General features: G+C 36.7%; 1 protein-coding gene and 1 non-coding gene across 10 annotated transcripts in view; both read left to right on the top strand.

The window, feature by feature from the left end:
• Positions 1-13,755, top strand: part of FKBP5 (FKBP prolyl isomerase 5) — a 109,693-nt gene that overhangs the window by 9,676 nt on the left and 86,262 nt on the right. The gene's annotated exons all lie outside the window — the stretch shown is intronic.
• Positions 9,856-9,958, top strand: LOC121474903. Its single transcript, XR_005983569.1, has one exon. It is a non-coding gene; the product is annotated as a U6 spliceosomal RNA (small nuclear RNA).

Genomic DNA, 13,755 nt, shown 5'->3' on the forward strand with positions numbered 1-13,755 from the left:
AGAAGGCTTCAGTCAGCCTTTTGTAGGCAAAGACATGTTTAAGGCCTAGGTAATGACTGTACTTAAACTAAAGTTTAATATAGAAGACTTTAAAGTCTTATGTATAAAGACTGTTATAGCTGTCTGTTGTCTAGCCTCCAGGGGTCTGGGGCATGATTCCTTTACAGATGGATTGTAGTTTATCAACTAGGCTTGCTTTTGGTCAGTTTATGGAGATCTTTTTCTTTCTGCTTTTCTGGGAAATTAAGTCTTCTCCCAGTTAAGAACCAGGACTTAATTTGAAATTACTGACTTTGGGAATAAAAGAATAAAATTCCATATTGCCTTATGTAATCCAGAATATCTGGTTATTTTCTTTTAAGGGAAGTAGGAATAATATGTAAATTCTGAGATGCTTATACAGAAACTAATTTAATAGTTATTAAGAGTGGAAAATGGAAGAGTAAAATACATTTCTAGAAAGCCCTAGTCTGGTAGGAGTAGATGTTGGGGTGAGATTGAGTAGCTTTACAATCTTGGGCAATTTAAAATCAACCTTTCTGAGCCTTATTTTAATAGTAAAATGAGTGGGTTGGATTAGGTAGTATTTTAAGATTTCTTTGCAGCTCTGAAATTTTAAAATGAATGGTTTCTCAGGAAAAACTCCTAATTTATATATGTTTCTAGTAAAATTTTCAGTCTCTTCATATTTTTCTATTTCCTTTAGAGGTTAGGAAAAGGAATAAAGAAGTCAGAATTCCTAAAATAGATTAGATTTTAGTGTTATTTTTCTGTGTGTCTTCACTGAATTTATCCTGGATTCCTACTTTCTACTTTCTGTTTGTGTCCATTTTCCCGCTTTTATTACTTTTTCTTTCCTTTACAGTGTGGCTTTCATATTCCTCTTTTCTCTGCTTTTTATCAACTAGGCTTGCTTTTGGTCAGTTTATGGAGATCTTTTTCTTTCTGCTTTTCTGGCTGCTTTTTTTCTAGCTGATCCGTGAGGCTCATATTTCATTATGGGCATAGAATTTATCAAATATACACTTACGTCTGAGCTATCACTAAATTAAATTTAGATATCCTAATGATTGTCAGGATTAACGGGACCCTTCTACTCTATAATACAAAAGCACAGAGAGAGGAGTCTGAGTGTAAAGGGAATGAGGGAGCCTGAAGGGGGAAGAGTGGTGTCGAAGAGAGTGGTGCCCAAGGATATCCTGGTATTTTGATTTACTTACTTATTTTTTAAAAAAATATTTATTTATTCATGAGAGACACAGAGAGAGGCAGAGACATAGGCAGAGGGAGAAGCAGGCTCCATGCAGGGAGCCCGACATGGGACTCGATCCAGGGTCTCCAGGATCACGCCCCGGGCTGAAGCCAAACCGCTAAGCCACCAGGGCTGCCCTGATATTTTGATTTAAAGTAGAACTTAAAATATTTTGGTCAATGATGGGGACTCTGCCAGTGAGAGGACAGTTTGGTCCCGAAGTCCTGCTGAGCTACAAGTTTTTTTGAGGGCAGCAGCTGCAACTCTGGTCTGGAATCATTAGTGTTCAGGGTTATGCTGCAGAGTAAGTGCAGGTTGAACTGAAATGTTGCTAGGACTGATTGTTCAAGGTGTTCTGCAGTTGGCTGGAGATTAAGAGCATGGTACAGACTCTTAAGACTGTCACTACTGCTATGTGATATTGAAAAACATACATAGCTTCTCTGAGCCTTGTTTTCTCACTTGTGATATTGAGGAGATGCAGTTGTGAGGATTAAAGGAGACTGTACGTATAAAGGCACTTAGCCTAGAGCCTGTGTATAGGTCTTCAATAAACACTAAATGCCATTATAGTTTAATAAGCACTTTTATGTTTCAGATACTAGGTTCTCTTAGGTTCTTATTATAGAATAAATGAGGCAAGAGCCTCATTTAGCAAAGATAAAATATATACACAAAAGATAAATAACCTAGGTCCACTGGTAAGTGGTAAATGAGTGGTTTACTTAAGGACTCAAGAGGCAGGAATAATTGCTAAGCAGATGAGAACTTCAGGAAGGTGACAGAACTTGGTCTGAGCTTTGAATGACTAGTTAGCAAGCTGAGAGGACAAGATTCTTGGAGCCAGACACCCCGTGTCTGAATCTGAGCTCTGCTTCTATGTAATGTTAATAAGCAAGTTACTTGACTTCCCTCCTAAGATTGTTGAGAGAATTAAATGAGCTAATACATGTCAGGTACTGAGAATGGTGCTTCAAACATGGTGAGAACATGATAAATTATAGTATAAGTTGAGAGAAAACGCATTTCAGACAGAGCATTGAGTGATGGTGAAGGGGAGATATTCTAGATTTGTTTGAAATGGTGAAGCCAAAGTGGCTGAGGGGAATAACCTGTCGGAAAATAGTTGGTGATTATGTTGGGGCAGAATTATGAAGCCAGACATGAGATCTTTTCTGAGTGAACTGAGGGAACTTGGGAGGATTTCTTGGGTTATTTGTGAGGCATTGTTGTATGTTACAGATAACATTTCTAAGTCCTATCTCTGGCATTTCTCACTTTCTTTTCTGATATCAATATAACTGAAACTTGTATTCAAACTAATTTTGACAATGAAACTCATGATCTTCTATCCTGAACCATTTGTCCATTTCTTTTTGTAAGTATGAGTTTTTGACTTTTTTTTCTCTCCATGTTCTGGTTGTATATGTTATCCTATTCCTTTTTTCCAGATTTTCCTCTCTGTCCTCAGAGACCCCAGTCCAGATCCTAAATCACTAAAGCCATAAAGTAGAAAGAGTCAGGGAGACCAAGAGGAGGAAGGAAGGGATATAACCTCAAGTCCAGCCATCTTGCCTTCAGATGAGGACATTGAGGTCCACAGGAAGTCAAATCACATGTTCAAGATCCACAGCTAATTAATGAGCAGGCCTGCACCTTTTAGAGCTAAAGTAGGGCTGTTTTTTACTGTCATGCCTAGTGTGATTCTTAACCATCCGGGTGGGAATTATAGTAGTACCTCTGATAATTTTTCTACTATTGCTATTAAAAACCAAGATAAAAAATAATTTTACTGTCAGAAAAAATGTGATAGTAATTCAAGCTTTTTTTAAAAAAAAGATTTTATTTATTTATTCATGAGAGACAGAGACCCAGGCAGAGGGAGAAGCAGGCTCCATTCAGGGAGCCCGATGTGGGACTTGATCCCGGGACTCCAGGATCACGTCCTGAGTCGAAGGCAGACCCTAAACCGCTGAGCCACCCGGGCTGCCCTGTAATTCAAGCTTCATAATGAGAAGCCTATGATTACATTTCTTGGATGAGCATTACTATTCTTTTTTCTCTTCTTTCTTTTAGCATTACTATTCTTAAATATCCAAAACTAAGACTCCAAAATCTACTTTAAGAAGAACAGAGCTTCTTTCATTTTTAGAGTTGTAAATTATAAATTTAATAGTGCTCAAAACATAAATTCTCAAGAAAAGTAGGCTTTTTGTGTCTATCATTTTATAGATTGATGTGCTGGTAAGATTAGCATGAAGAGTTGGGAGCTATTGTACATTCACCTCACATCCCCCACCCTATACTTTTATTGCAGTAGCTTCTTAAGTTTACATCTTCTCCAGTCTCTTACATTTTAGTATATGCCACACATAATGGTGAGAAACTTATTTAAGCTTTGTTTTCTTCTACACTATTTTCCTGTGTAGATGTAGTGTGGTGGAACATCTATAAAGCCTTAAGCTTAGTTTCTGGTCACTCTAGATGCTCAGTAAATACTCCCTTTTTTACAGAGTACATAATTTTTTCTCATATATAAATAATGCCTGTTCCTAGCCACCAAATAAATCATTCTCACACTGTTTTTTTTCCCCCTTGACGTGTATTGTTTAACTTTGGCAAGATGTCCTTCCTGCATTTGGAAATTTTGCATGGTGTACAAATACTTTTTAGTCACTTTAAGCATGATTTTATCATGAAATCATTTTGCAACTGGTAATAATGTTCTATATTCTTTCCCATGATTACAGAACGAGAAAGGCATGGGTTACATAAAGATGCTCCAGACTACTTTTTATCATGCTGTATTCCTTCAAAGAAAGTAGGCATCTAGATTAGATTTATTTTTACTGAAATACTAATTTTTATCATTTTCAAATACTGTGAAGTTGAATTGTATAATCCACAAGTATATATAAAAATTTTTTTCCGTGTCCTCAAAGCTTTTATCAGATCACTTCTATTTCCCATGGTTTGGGGGTTTTTTTGCTTCCTTTTTTTTTTGAAGGGAGAGGGATTTTCTTTTCTCTGTCTTATCTGCAACTTGTTTTGTATTTGGAGGATTCTTTAGGTAGAAGCCCTGCAATTCTTATACACTGAGAAAGAGACTGTTGGTTTTGTAACTTTCATTCTTATATAAGTAGTATAATTTATATTTCCATCTTTGTAAATTATTAAATTACTGTTATTGCTATGTTAGCCGTCATGTACGACTTAAATGCACTGTAGTTATGTTTGGTCATAATAATTTCATCCACTGTTGTCAAAAGTGGAAATACTATAGCTGGGGTGTGTTTATGTATTGCCTCTAGAGTTGTAGCCATTGACGAACGGGAAACTGAAAGCTAAAAGTTCAGGAAATGTATTGTATTGAGGCTTTGTGGAAAAAAAATATGTAATACTAAACTGCTGGAAACCATAGACATTTGAAGACTGAAACATTTGTGTGTACGTTTAGTTAGAGATGAATATTGCGGATTCTTAGAACAATGCTGTCATATGCTTAAATACGTTAATAGATGCAGTATGTGTGTTGCAGGCCAGGAAAGTTGTGTAATGCTAGAGAAAAATGCAACAGATTATTATATGTGTTCAACTATACGCTTTTAAGAAATAAAACAGCTGGCACATCTGTCAAATTCTTCAAGGATGTCATTTTCAGAGACTTGCAGTTTTGGTTTTAGTTTAGTTTTTGGGAAGGGGAGGTCACTGTGTAACAAGGTAGCCCATTTTACCCTTAAGAAGTTCTGATGGCATAAGTTTTATTTTCTTATATTGAATTGAACTTTATTTCCTTATAATTTATTAATATATTCTGTAGTTTTTGTAGTGTTGAAAATAATTGATAAAATTACTTAAAAATTAAATGTATGTAAAAAAATTAAATGTATGCAAGTTTTTTTTAGGTATTATGGTATTTTAGGTACTTCATAAAGTACTATGCATAGGAGTCTTTATTTTTTAATTTATTTAAAAAATTTGTGTCAGAGGAGGTGTGAGGTGTCCCTTAGGTGTGCAGTATATTGATTCAGCAATTCATTGCATTACTCAATGCTCTCCACAGTAAGTGTAGTCACCATCTGTCACCATACATACAAGGTTATTGCAGTATTATTGACTATATTCTCTGTTGCTGTACTTTTCATCTTCATTACTTATTTATTTTATAACTGGAATTTTGTACCTCTTAATCCCTTTCATATGTTTTTACACCCATCCCTTCACCCACCTCCTCTCTGGCAACCATCAGTTCTCTGTATTTAAGAGTCTGGTTTCTCAGGGCACCCTGGTGACTCAGTCAGTTAGGCATCCAACTCTTGATTTTGACTCAGTCTGCCTTAGATTCTTCCCCTCCCCAAGCTCACAAGCTTGTGTGTGCTCTCTCTCTCTCTTAAATAAATAATAATAAAAAAAAGAGTCTGGTTTTTTGCTTCTTTGTTTTCTTTCTTTTTTGGGAGAGGGAGAGAGGAGAAGGGAGAGAGAGAGCATCTTAGGCAAGCTCTGTGCCCAGCACAAAGTCAGATGCAGGACTCAGTCTCACAACCTGAGATCATGACCTGAGTCAAAGTCAAAAGTCAGAGGCTTAACTGACTGAGCCATCTAGGCACTGAAACATTTGTGTGTACGTTTAGTTAGCACTATTGCGGATTCTTAGAACAATGCATTTTTTTTCTTTCTCTTTCTCTTTTTAAGTGAAATTTTAATGCTGATTACTTTTTAAAAAGTTATATAAAAAAGTTAAAATTTAATGCTGATTATTTTTAAAAAATATATATATGATTTGAAATGGTAGATGCACCACTATGTTCATTGAAGCATTATTTATAATAGCCAAAATATAGAAGGAGCCTAAGTATCTATCAATAGATGAATGGATAAAGAAGGCATGATACACATGAATATTACTCAACTATAAAAAAGAATGAAATCTTGCCCTTTGCAACATGGATGGACCTAGAGGGTATTATATGCTAAGTTAGAGAAAGACACATACCTTTGATTTCACTTAGGTAGGATCTATAAACAAAACCGAAACAGGCTCATAAATACAGAGAACAAACTGGTAGTTATCGGAGAGGAGGGGGCAGGAGAATGGATGAAATAGGTGAAGGGATTATGAACTATGAACTTCTAGTTATAAAATAAATCGGGGGATGTAAAGTACAGCATAGGTAATATAGTCCATAACGTAGTAACTTTGTATGCTGACAGGTGGTAAACTACTCATTATGGTGAACTTTTCATAATGTATGTAAATATCAGGTCTCGATCTTCCAGTAAGGAAGTTTGAGTTGTGTCCTGTTGTTTTAAACTGTTGGAGTTATGTTGTGTTTAATATCCTTCTGCATATAATTCTTCTGTGAGAATACTGATAATTTCCTGGAAGTATTGCTGGGCTGAAGAATATTTTGCACTTAAACTTTTTAAAGATGTTAGCAAATTCACCATTAAAATATTTTACTACTTTGTACTTTCACTAGGGATATATGAGGTGTTATTTTCTGATAACTGTACACACTTCCATTTTGCTGATTAGAAGAGTTCAACTTTTGAAAATGAATCCTTCCTGTAGTAACTTGAGATGTTTAGGAAATGATAGATTAATATATTCTCATTGCCTGATGGAAGTCAAGTGGAAGATGGTGGTCTTCAGACCTATAGTATACATTGCACTGATTCAGATAGAAGAGATCAAGATGTTGGTTTCCTGGGGATTTGTCTTAGAATGTTTAAGGTAAACATTTATTAGTGACATTCTGAAGCAGTAGAAGGCCTTGAGTGCAGATTTGAGAAGTTTGGATCTGTTGTGCTGGAGAACTATTTAAAGTCCTTGAATTAAAAATAAATAAATAAATAAATAAATAAATAAATAAATAAATAAATAAATAAAGTCCTTGAATTGGGAGTATACTGTGTGTGAGAGAAGCTTTACTGGCAGTATGTACAGAATGAATGGAAGTGAGTGAGTAGGCTGGAAATAGGTCAGCTGGAGAACTCTGGTAATTCAGGAAGGAAATGAAGAAAACCCAGAATATGGTGGTAGATACCAATTTGGAAAGTAAGGAAGTAGGAAACACAGTGAACATTTGGCAGGTCCTGTTGATAAGATAGAGAAAAAATATATTAAAGTTGTAAGCCTAGGAAAGGAGCCAGATAATACAGATTAATGAAGTAGAAAAGAGGCCAATTTTGAAAAGTTGATTTTCTTTAAAAAGGTAGGGATATAAAAGGGCCCCGAAGTATCTGTGATCGGGTGATTAGAGATCAAAAACTGCAGAAGAGAAAAAAGAGAAATTATAACTAGATTTAGTTATAATAGAGGAAGTAGCTGGAATTAAGAGTGGTAAGTTCTTTTTTTTTTTTTTTTTTTAAGAGTGGTAAGTTCTGGTATGAAGTAGTTAACAGGAAAAGGTGTTAATTGAGGACTACATTTTGGGAAGGGGTTCTCTCAATAATGGGAGCTAGGTTGAAAGAATAATCAGGGAAGAAGAAATTAGTAATCTGAGGAGTAGGGAAAAAATCGGGATATGTATCTGCATATGATACAATATTTACTTGATATTTTCCAGGTAGATACTGTGTTCTTCCTTTGGTGGTGATAACCTCAGAAAATTGTAATGATTATCTTAAAGATGGAGTTTATTTTATACCAGAAGTTAATATTCTGCTTGAAAAATGGTCTTGAAAAAGTAGTTTTGGTGTCCTATGCTATGTTCCTTTTAGTTTCATAAAATTGTTTCATCTTGTTTTAATCTCTCTGGGTCCTACACAAGAAAGAAACACAGCTTATTGCTGGATAAAGTCCAGATACCTTGTGTATTTTAGTTGGTCATTTAAAAAAATGTTTCCTGGCTTTTGAAACTTGACTAATAACCAGTGGTAAGAATCCATATCTCTTTAGGACATAGTGTGAATTCAGAGTTTTTACTGTTATAGAACTTGTCAGGATGGAGCCTATTCACAGGAAATGATCTAGTATCAAAGTCAGGACCTCTGACACTATGTGAAATGGGTTAGAGTTGCAAGCTCAGGAGTCATTGTGCCTGGTTCCATTGTTCACTGGCAATATTGTGCCCCTTAATTTCACCATCTGGAAGTGGCAGTAACAGTTCTATATCACAGGGTTATTGAGAGAGGCTCTGTCATGGAGCTTATATTCTAATTCTAGTAAGGAGATACAAGTAATAGGCAAGTAAATATATGTGCCGGGTGGCAAGTGGAGGAGAAAAATGATAAGAGTTGATTGCTTTTGTTTCTTGTTCTTTTATATTGGGTAACAGGGAAGGCCTCTCTGATAAGAAAGTATTTGAACAGAAACCTAACTGAGGGAGCAAACTGTGTGTTTCCAGGGGAGAGTTCCAGGCAGAGGGAACAGCAAGTGCAGAAGTCTCGGTGAGAGGCATGTTGGAGGGGGTATAGCAAGAAGGCTGGTGTGGCAGAAACAGAGTGAGAGGAGGGGAAATAGGAAAATATTTTCAGAGAGAGCTGCTGACCAGCATGTAGGGTGTTAAGTGTAATAAGGACTTTGGGTTTTATTCTGTGTGAGCTGGGAAGCTGTTGGAGGGTTGCCAGAGTAGTTTTTTTAAGCTAGTCTGATTGTCACTTCTTTCCTTAAGAATGCTTCAGTTCTCTATTTCCTTTGGAATAAAGTTCAAATGCTTTATTCTGGCACACAAAGTCCTTCACAGTCAGCTTCTGCCTATTTATTTAGCATCATCTGCATCCTTTCCACATGTACTCTCCGCTCTAGCCAAATTGGATTACATGCGGTTCCTTGGATGGGTCATGATGATTCACGTCTTTGTGTCTTTCTGCATGCTATTTGCCCTGTGAGAAACCCTCCCCCTCAGCTCACGTAGTCCCTGGCTGTGTTTTAGAGGGTCCTTTTTGTGCTTCTAGAGCACCCTGTGCCTCCTTGTCTCACCTTTCTCCCCGCTAGCAACTTTGTACTCAAGCCACAGCCCTGGAATGTGCCGTGTTCTTCCACCAGCCTTGATTTTACTCTTGCCACACCCTTGCCAGTTGAAATTAATGTCCATTCTTCAAGAACCAGCTGGAACACTGCCCTCTTTTCCCTGCTTTATAAACTGCCATCTTTTCCCTACCCTTATAAATACTTTGTAACTCTCTCATACTTAATCACAGTTATCTTGAATTAAAATGTTTTTTTGCTAAAAAAAAAAAAATAAAATAAAAATAAAATAAATAAAAAATAAAATGTTTTTTTGCTTTGCCTCACACAAAATCCTTGGCCTTACTCATTTTAGTTTCCACTGTGGCTCCCAGTGTAGGGTCTGCACAGATTTCACATTCAGTTAAGTACTCATCATGGTATGTAGGATTCATAGAAAACTGTTGGGTTTCAAGATGCTAAGGGCCATAAGCAAAGTGAGACATTGTTAACAAAACAAATTTACTGTAACATAGTGTTGATGATGGCATGGGTACCTTGGTTCTCTCCTATATTTACTCTTGGCATCAAAAGTTAGTGCACCTCCTTTGAAATGTGGGTTTGGCAAAACGTATTCAGACACATAAATGTTCATGGGTTTTGACCTAGTGACACCACTTCCGGAAATCATCTTAAGAAAATAACAGAGTGTGTGCTTTGGCAGTACATGTACTAGAATTGGAACGATACAGGAAAGATCAGTACAGCCCTTGTGCAAGGATGACATGCAAATTCGTGTATCGTTTCATATTTTTTGTAAGTTATATCCCAATTAAAAAAGAAAAACCTGGGCAGCCCGGTGGCTCAGTGGTTTAGCGCCACCTTCAGCCCAGGGTGTGGTCCTGAAGACCTGGGATCGAGTCCCACGTCAGGCTCCCTGCGTGGAACCTGCTTCTCCCTCTGCCTAGGTCTCTGCCGCTCTCTCTCTTTCTCTCTCTCTCTCTCTCTCTGTCTCTCATCAATCAATCAATCAATCTTAAAAAAAAGAAAGAAAAATCTAAAGAAGAAAATAATACAAACCAGAATGACAATTATAACTACTAATGTTGAACGTTTACTATGTGACAGGCACCATGCAAAGCCCTTACTTAATTTGATCCTTAGAATCCAAGGGGTGTGACTTCTGTTACTTCACGTGATAGATGGAGAAATTGAGGCATGAAGTAGTTGAGTGACTTGCCCAGGCGTCGCTCATATCACTGCTCAAGCCAAGATTCTCACTGAAGCAGTGTTTAAGAATTCACACTCCTTGGGGTTCCTGGGTGGCTCAGTTGGTTACGTGTCTGACTCTTGGTTTTGGCACAGGTCATGATCTCAGGGTTATGATATCCAGCTCTGCCTTGGGGCTTCACACTGAGCTGGGAGTCTACTTGAGATTCTCTTCCTGTCCCTCTGCCCCTCTCACTTAATGCATGTGTATGTGTGCTTGCTTGCTCTCCCGGTCTCTCAAATAAATCCTTAAAGAATCCGTACTCTTTTTTTCCTTTTTCTTTTTAAGATTTTAACTTTAAGTAATCTCTACACCCAACATGGGGCTTGAACCCACAACCCTGAGATCAAGAGTTGCACACTCCACCAAGTGAGCCCCCCATGTACCCCAAGAATCCATACTCTTAATTATATATGATCAAAGCCTAGGCACAAAAATGTTCACAGCAGTGTTAGGTAGAATAGATACATTGGAAGCAATGTATGTTAATAATTAATGTTCATCTGTTCAATAGAGTATTTTTTTTCAATGGCTTTATTGACATAAAATTCACATAGCATGGTATTCATATCTTTAAGGTGTATAATTTAGTGATTTCCAGTATATTCACAGAATTGTGCAGTTATTACCATTATCCCATTTAAGAGCATTTTGTTTATCCCTAAAAGAAATCTCATGCCCATTTACAGTCACTTCTACTTCTACCATTACCTTAAAAGAACACCAGTCTACTTTCTGTCTCTGTGGATTTGTGGACATTCCATATAGATGGGATCATATAATACATCCTATTTTGTGCCTCATTTAGCATAACATTTTCAAGGTTCATTCATGTAGTATGTTGTCAGTACTTCATTACTGAATAATAATATTGGCATGAATATACCACATTTTGTTTACCCATTCAATAGTTAATGGACATTTGGATTGTTTCCACTCTTTAGCTATTATGAATATTGTTACATACATCTATGTACAAATTTTTGTGTGGACATATGTTTTCATTTTTCTTGGAATTGTTTAACTTTTAGAGGAACTGCCACACTGTTTTCTAAAGCAGCTGCAGTATTTTATACTCCCACTAACAATGCATGAGGGTTCTACTTTTCCCACATCTTTGTCAGTACTTGCTATCATCTGTCCTTTTCCTAATAGCCATACTGGTGGGTATGGAGTGATATCTGACTGTGGCTTTCATTTGCATTTCCCTACTGACTAGTGCTATTCAGCATATTTTCATGTGATTATTTGCTATTTGTATATCTCTTTGGAGCAATGTCTATTTGAATACTTTGCCCATTTAAAAAATATTTATTTAAAATATTTATTATTTTATTTTAGACAGAGTATGAGTTGGGTGGGGGTAAGGGAGCAGAGGGAGAGAGAATCTCAAGCAGACTCCCTGCTGAGCATGGGGCCTGATGCGGGGCTCGATCCCACAATCCTGGGATCATGACCTGAGCCAAAATCAAGAGTTGGACACTTAACTGACTGAGCCACCCAGGCTTCCCTTAAGATTTTTTTTTTAAAGATTTTATTTATTTATTCATGAGAGACACAGAGAGAGAGGCAGAGACGCAGGCAGAGGGAAAAGCAGGCTCCATGCAAAAAGCCCAATGTGGGACTTGATCCCAGCCCACAGGGATCACGCCCTGAGCCAAAGGCAGACGCTCAACTGCTGAACCACCTAGGTGTCCCAAGATTTTGTTTTTAAGTTTCCCTATGCCCAATGTGGGGCTTGAACTCAAAATCTTGAGATCAAGAGTGGCACACTCTCTTGAGAGCCAGCCAGGTGCCCCTGCCCATTTTTTAATAGGGTTGTTTTCTTTATTACTAAGTTGTAGATTTTTTTTATTGAAGTATAATTGACATAATATTATATTAGTTTCAGCTGTGCAATCCAGTGGTTTGACAACTATATTATGAAGTGCTCAGCATAAGTGTAGTTATCTACTACTATATAAAGTTACTGCAGTATTATTGACTGTATTTCCTATGCTGTACATTTCATTCCTGTGACTGACTTACTAACTGGAAGTTTGCCCTTCTTAATCCCCTTCACTTATTTCACCTCTTTCCAGCCCCTTCCCTTCTTTTAGCCCTCAGGTTTTTTTTTTCCCCTGTATTTGTGAATTTGTTTTGTTTTTTAGATTCTATAAATGTGAAAACGTGGTAATTGTCTTTTTCTGACTAATTTAGCATAACACTCTAATTCCGTACATATTGTGAATGTATGATTTCACTTTTTTTATAGCTAATATTCCACTGTATATATACACCACATTTTCTTTAGTCCTTCAACTATCGATAGACATTCAGGTTGCTTCCATATCTTACCCATTGTAAATAATGCTGCAGTAAACATAGGGGTGCTTGTATGTTTTTGAATTAGTGTTTTCATTTTCTTTGAATAAATACCCAGAAATAGAATTACTGGGTCATATGGTATTTCTAATTTTCAGTTTTTTGAGGAACCTCCATACTGTTTTCTGTAGTGACTAGACTAATTTACATTCCCAACAACTAATGCAGAGAGGTTCCATTTTCTCCATATATTCGCCAGCTCTTGTTATTCTTGTCTTTTTGATAATAGCCATTCTGACAGGTGTTAGGTGATGTCTCTGTGGTTTTGATTTGACTTTCCTTGATAAGTGATGCTGAGCTCTTTTCATGTACTTATTGGCAACCTATATGTCGTCTTTGGAAAAATATATATTCCTAGGTTCTCTGTCCAGTTTTTAATCGATTGGTTTTTTGATGTTGAGTTGTATGAGTTCTTTATATACTTTGCATATTAACCCCTTATTAGATAGATTATCTGCAAATATCTTCACCCATTCAGCAGGTTGCCTTGTTTGTCTTGTTGGTGGTTTCCTACACCATGCAAAAGCTTTTTAGTTTGATGTTTTAGTTGTCTTTGCCTTTGCTTTTCTTTCCTGGAGAGGCATAAACAAAGAATATTGCTGAGGCTGATGTCCAAGAGTTTACTGCCTATGTCTCCTTAAGAAGTTTTATGGTTTTAGGTCTTATATTGAGGTCTTTAATACATTTTGAGTTTATTTTTCTGTGTCGTGTAAAAAAGTGGTCCGGTTTTATTTTTTTGCATGTAGCTATCCAGTTTTCTCAACACCATTTATTAAAGACACTGTCTTTTCCGCATTGTATATTTTTGCCTCTTTTGTCATAGATTAATTTCACCATTATAACCTTGGGTTTATTTCTGGGCTTGCTATACTGTTCCATGGATCTATGTGTTTCTTTTTGTGCCAGCACCATAGTTTATTGATTACTATGGCTTCATAGTATAGTTTGAAATCTAAGATTGTGATACCTCCAGCTTTG

This window comes from Vulpes lagopus, chromosome 1 (genome assembly GCF_018345385.1).
Source record: "Vulpes lagopus strain Blue_001 chromosome 1, ASM1834538v1, whole genome shotgun sequence".
Taxonomy (NCBI): domain Eukaryota; kingdom Metazoa; phylum Chordata; class Mammalia; order Carnivora; family Canidae; genus Vulpes; species Vulpes lagopus.